Consider the following 7,086-nt stretch of genomic DNA (forward strand, 5'->3'; position numbering starts at 1 on the left):
AGAAATACTCTGCCAAAGACGTTGACTTAGCAACTGAAGACGCAGGGGTTGACAAGTTACCGGACTACTTGCGGAGTGATATCAAAGCCGTCATAACAGCAGTCAATTTTACTTAGCAACGGTGAATTATCAAATATAATTCACCGCCAGAAGTTGTGAAGGGCCCATGCAAGTGAACGTAGCGTTCCACGGCATTGAGAAGACCCTTGTAATATTTGCTGCTAATTTTGCATTATTGCAAATCGGGATGCAATTAATAGTATTAAATATTCACCGAAAATAAATAAAAAGAAATGTTGTTATTCTGATTGCTGTAGTACACTGAAAAAAGTGATACTGCCTTGTTGTTTATTTAAAATGCATTTTATATATACTGTTTCAAACCGGTTTTGTCTAGTTTGCCTTAAAGCAGATAATGAACCCCCTAGAAAAAATTAAAAATAACAATTTTACTTAATTCATATTTTTTCTTCAAACCAGAAGTTTTCATGTCATGTGACCACATGACGTCACATCAGCTATCTCCTTGCTCGCGCCAGCCAGCGTTTTACCGTCCGCCATTACCTCGCTTCGAAGGTGAAGACGGTCAGTCGTCTGTGGCCCAGGAGTAGAAAATCTCTTTTTGATAAGGTATGCATTCAGAAACTGTTATTTGAACGAGAACAAGTGGTTTTCATTCACATTTATGGTTAGGGACAAACTAAGCTACATTAGAGAAGTGCGTTTTTGCACGTGTTGGCTAAAGCTAGCTAAACCAGGCTATCGCAATGTATCTGTTGGTCAAATGCAAAGTTAAGTTTGTTGTTAATATTGTTTTACATTGATGTAAGGGAAATAGTATGGGAGTGTCGTGTGATAATGCTTGTTTGTCTTTAGTGTATATGCTTTAGCTTTTCTCTCACATGCACTTATTTTTACTTCTGGAAACCATCAACTTTTTTTTCTTTTCTTGCAAGTGTTAACTAGACTAGACATTCGAGGTACATGTATATGAGAAGGCAATGACATGTCCAAATCAGTTGGAACGTGGTGCGTGTAATGTCCGATTGAGCCCGTATGTGTGATTAGAGCCGTCCATTGGGTCAGCACAACTCAGAAAACTAATTCAGGCGGCTGAAGAGGGGCCATGATGGCCCCGTCCACATGGGCGAAAACGATCCGTTTTCGATTTGATGCGGTTCAGGAATATCTCCGTAAAGATGGATTCATTGCGAAACCGCATCAAGCTGTAGAAACGCTGTAATACATATTCAAGGCGCTGGCCCTCCACAAAAAAAAAGGAGCGCATCAAGCCTGCGGCTATCCAGCCTGCGCGCTGTATACAAACATTCAGTCGATGAGGAGATAGCAGTTGTTATACCGTTGTTGTTACCTTTTAGATTGAGCAGAAATACTTTTTAATGTACAGTTAATAATTTTATTTACCAAGAGGTTGTATTTAAAGCTACAAAAAAAAAAAGTTAAAATCGACGCAACTCTAACGACGCCCAGCTGGTGGGGGGCGATGTCGTCGTCGTTTGCGTTTCAGGCGTTGTGACGACCCGCTCCCCACCAGGAGGATCCGGGGGCTAGTGGTGGAGGGCGTGTACCGCCGCCATCCACTAGCCGGCGGCAGAGAGCACCACACCCCTCACCCTCATCAGCCAGATGAGGGACACCTGGCCGGAGGGAGGACACGTGCGGGCAGACCTCTCAAAAGGCAGCGGAGGACTCACTCCGGGGAAGAGGGAGTAAGATCGACGAGAAGGCGACCACTGAGGCCCCAGAGACTACGAGGCTCGCGGAGACCCTAGCTCAGCATTATGGTTCTTGCCTTGATTTATCTTCTGTAAATAAATGCCGACTGCGGCTTAAACCTGAATCCAGAGCGTGGTACTTGCCGTGAGACCAGACATTTAGGAACCGGGTTGCCACAGCGTCCACACGAATCCAAACACTAAACCGCATAGGTCCGGATTTATTTGAATCCACCCTGGGTGGTGGTTTCAGGTGGTTTGTGTGTTTTCGGGCAGCGGATCCGCCGGGTCCATCTAGATGGTCGGCCAAAACGCACAAGACTTATGCGGTTTCATCCAAAAATCGTCTCCATGTGGACGGGGCCTAAGGGCTCATTCACACTACCTGCATCCGTCGACGGATCTCATTGACTTTGCATGGGGCGCTCGCGAAATGAATTGTGGGTCCGTCCATCCAATGGGGTCCGTGGTTGGCGTCAAAAAGTTGAGAAATGTTCAACTTTTCAGGCAGCGCCGGATCCGTCGGCCAATCAGATCGTGGTTACGCAAATACACTCCACGCGCCTACTGGATCCATTTCGCAATAACAAGCAGGAAGAAGCAGGAGAAATCTGGCTGTTGTACTTTTTTAAAGAAATGTGGAATGATAGGATTGTTTTTAGTCACCTGTTTGCGTCCGTCGATGGACGCACACAGTGTGAATAAGGCGTCAGTCTAACACCTCGTCCACACTACATGCGTCCGTCGACGGATGACCGAGGGCATGTCTGACGTGTCTATAGAGGACCAGTCGTTGTAGACGCAGCCTGCAGCCAGTCTGATTGGCAGTCTGATTTGACACAGGCCACAAAGCCAACAGAACGGACAAACCCTAAATGCATTTCAAGAGCGTTCCATGCAAAGTCAAAGAGATCCGTCGACGGAAGGAGGTAGTTTGACCGAGGCGTCAGTGGACATGTTTTCCTGCGGGTGGGGCCTCGCACCCCCACTGCCCTCACACATATGGGGCTGGCTGTAGAGCTCCCAACTGTAAGTGGCATAAACAACCTGAAATGAATAAGAACCTAATTTGACAAGGTTGGCGCTGGTTCGCCTGCCGTGTTTCTCCGCCATTGCCGATATGTGTAGAGTCACCGTTTGATCGCTTTAAACGGAATGCAAAAATTCCGTTTAAAGCCATTTCAGACATGCAGTCCTTTTTTATAGTCGACACAATCCAAACAGTGAATCTGTTTAGATAAGTAATAGAGGGTGTTATTAATAGTACAGTATGTGATAAATTAAATACATTATTGACAAAGAGTTCTGATTGAAGAGGAAGATGTCATATTTCATTGTTTCATCTGTCAGTTTATAAGGCAGTATAGTACTATGTGACCAGTAAGGTTTTAGGTCTAATTAATGATATACAGTTTGAAGTGATTATTATGGATACTGCCAACTGCCCCAACAAAAAAACAAAACGTGAAATCTCAGCCTTTCCTCTGTGTTTTTTTGCTGACGCAGCTTGTCCATGGCCAACGGTGTAGGGTTGCCACAGTTTACAGGTTTGACGTTCCTGGCGTTTACATTTTTTTCAAATGTATTATCTTATTTACCGAATTTAAAATACAAACAACCCCCAAATCAAAGCTAATACAAGAAGTTACCTACACAATTTTAATGTACGTTTTATATAACTAGACAGTAAACTAGACTAGTAACTAGACTAGATAGGTAAATAAAATGGTAAAATTTCATGCAGCTTCAAATGTCCTTAAAAGTTGAGTTGATCTAAGATATTAAAGTTGAGGTAAAGAATGCACTAAAGAGTTTGTGTAGCACACAGTTAAAACCTGTTCACCTTCTTTAAATACTATGTGAACTAGTAAAATGAAATTAATAATTCTTACTTTAAAAGGCAGTGCTTTCCTGCTTTTTAAATATTGGCAACAAACATAATTGTTTCTATAAATTAACTGCAAATCGACCATACTTTCCATCCTTATTTTTCTTTCCTAGTCTTCTTCTTACTTTTGAGCCATTTGTCAAGAAGTCATCAGCCCTCCTCACAAACGGAACCGACCACATTTAAATGTCACCTATGCAATTGTAATTAACGTTCCAATTTTAAAAACTATTTTCAACATATTTCACTGCAACTGAAAAACAGTGAAACTGTTGATTGTGTGATTCAGGGTTGTTCATACAAAACAAATATTTATGGTTCGTTTCGAACCCATAGAAGCAGATATCATAAGGATTGTTCAGTTAATGATTTAAAACCTGGCATACTTGAGAGACAGGGGTCAAGCTCAGATAATTCTGCTGAAAGTCACATTTCAGATTGATAGTATCCAGATTGATATTGTTAGTACTGAGAACTCAGAGACTTTAAGCACAGAAAAAGTAACTGATTTTAGTTTGGATGATCAGGTTTTAAATGATTTGCCACGTAATGTTGAGCTCAAAGTTGCCTCTCTCTTACTGAAGCTAAAACATATTTATCTTGTTTCTAGTGTGGCTGTTTAACTTTTGCAAGAGTTTGACTATTTAATTAGCACTGCTTCCGTCCCTCTTATCCATCAAACCATAGCTCAGCATTTACAGAATGTTAACTGTCAAGTAGATGAAATTATTCTGCAAGAGCTATTATCTACTCTTTGCAATTCAAATCCCTTTTCAGCTTCGTTTCGGTGGTCAAGGCCCACTTTCCACTGCTTGGAAGCGGAAGATGTGCTACAGTTTTTTTATTTTCTTTCAAACATATATTTATTGGATTTTTGTTTTCTTTACAGCATAGACAAGCACAACAACCAAAACAAAACAGACAGTATGCACAAACAGCGCACAAAAAGAGAGCAATCACTTAAAGTGCATCCACCCCCCACCCCTCTTCCCCACAACAAAAGGATCACAACAGTTATGTTAAATTTAACATAAAACCAAGATGAAAATGTTATATAACTATGTGATTGTATGACAAATTCTGCATACATATAAACATGATGCAACAGAATACTAAAACATATGTGCACATGAGCATGCCTTCACACAATGATGAATAAACATAAATTATGAATGGATAAATTATATATTAAAAAAAAAGAAAAAAAAGGGGGACACAGCCACAATAACAATCAAATCGGTTCAGATTATCACTCCCTCCATCACTTCGTATACCTTCATTTTCCAGGAAATTTTAGAAGACTTTCCAAATACTCCAAAACCTATCGATCCTGTTTTTCATGAAATAACTTATCTTTCCAGTGCCAGATAGGAAGACACTCCGTTTAACCATTCAGAAACGCCACAGACAGTTGGTTTTTTCCATGACCTAGCAATGCACCTTTTAGCCTCCAAAAGGTACATACCAATTAAAGATTTTTTATCATAAGTTATCACAAAATTATCAGGGTAAATATTTAGGATACAGGATCAGTAGGCATCACCTTGCCAATAATACGACCAATAATGTTCAGTACCTCTCTCCAAAAGCGTGAAACCTGTTGACAGCTCCACATGCAATGAAACAGTGACCCCTTCTGCTGGCTACATTTAATGCACGTGTCGGGAATATTGGGGCTAAAGCGGTGCAGCTTGACAGGAGTAATGTACTGTCTACTGAGCCATTTATATGTTACAGTATAGAATGTGTGTTAACAGATTGGGTTTTTACCAAAGAGCAGGCTTCTGACCATTCTTCCTCTGATACATTTTCATCTGAATCCATATTCCAGGCCCATAAAATATTATTTGAAGACTCATTAGATCCGCTAACAAACCAATTGTAAATCACAGACACCTTTCCCCTATCTCTTAAATATTTTAAAGTGATGTCTTCTAAAATGGACAAGGGGGAGAGCGCCAGGCTATTACACTGCTTAGATAGAACAACAATTCTGATTTGGAGATATTTACAGAAATCTTTTGTCGGAATGCGATATTTGGATTTAAGCTCTTCAAATGACAAAAATTCATTTCCATTGTACAAATCAGATATTTTAGCTAGACCTTTGGAGGACCAAAGTTTAAAACCCGGGTCTGCCCTACCTGGGTGAAAGTCATCATTACCAAAAATGGGCAAGAATTGGGAAAGCCTTTTTGTCATACCCCAATAACCAATGGCATTATGCCAAATCCTTATCGTATTTTTCAAAAAAGGATTTTTGGTATTTTTAAGCTTTTTTTTTATCTGCCGAATACATGTATAAATGCAACGGCACTGTTATATTCTGGGATTCAATGGCAACCCATGCTGGGGGGTGGTCATTCACAAAATAAATCATACCAGCCCTAATTTGCACTGCCCAAAAGTAACATAGGAAATTCGGAAATTGCAGTCCAACTCTGTCATATGGCAAATACAACAAGGAAAGTCTGAGTCTAGGCCGTTTGTTATTCCAAATGAAGTTTGTGAACGTTTTGTTAAGCAATTTAAAGAAAGAAGGAGCTGGAGAGAGTGAAATTAATATAAAAATTTACTTAAGATCAACATTAATGCGTCCGATTAAGGATATAGGTAATTTTGTCCATCTATTTATCAATTGTGTGACATGATCCACAAGGGGGTCATAATTAGCTGAAATAATTTTGTCAATAGAAGTAGTAATTTTGACAACTAAATAAGTAAATCCCTGTTTTGACACAGTAAATCGTGTAGCAATCAAGGGACTATTTCTCGCATTTTCTGTCAAAAACATTATCACTGATTTACTATTGTTTATTTTAATGCCTGAAAAGGTACCAAATGTTCTCATCAAATTCAGCAGGCTAGGTAGTGTTTTCTCCAATCTGGAACAAAATAAAATGACGTCATCCGCGTACAACGAGACACAACGTTCTATGTCTCCGACTTTAATTCCTGTAATGTCAGCATGCTTGCGAATCGCCATGGCAAGTGGTTCAATAGCCAGGACGAAGAGTAAGGGAGAGAGGGGGCAGCCCTGCCTCGTTCCTCGGTTAAGCCTAAATGGCGTTGACACAAGTCCATTAGTTAGAATTTCAGCTTGTGGGTTGGAGTACAAAAGCTGAACCCATCTGAGAAAATGTACACCCACACCAAATCTTTGCAGGTCATCAAATAGGTATTGCCACTCTACCCTGTCGAAGGCCTTCTCTGTGTCCAATGACAGGATGGAGTGGTCAGGTAGGCCAGACTTTTCAAATAGAATATTAAGCAACCGCCTCGTATTGTGGAAGCCCTGTCTACCCTGTACAAATCCACTCTGGTCCAAATGGACCATTTAAGGTAAGACTGGTTCCAGCCTCCTCGCCAGCACTTTTCATAGAATCTTAAGGTCATTATTTAGAAGTGAGATCAGTCTATAAGACCCACAACTGGGTTGGCGTCTTTTCAGGCTTCAGTAAC

This window comes from Pollachius pollachius (assembly GCF_949987615.1).
Source record: "Pollachius pollachius genome assembly, chromosome: 4".
Classification (NCBI taxonomy): Eukaryota; Metazoa; Chordata; class Actinopteri; order Gadiformes; family Gadidae; genus Pollachius; species Pollachius pollachius.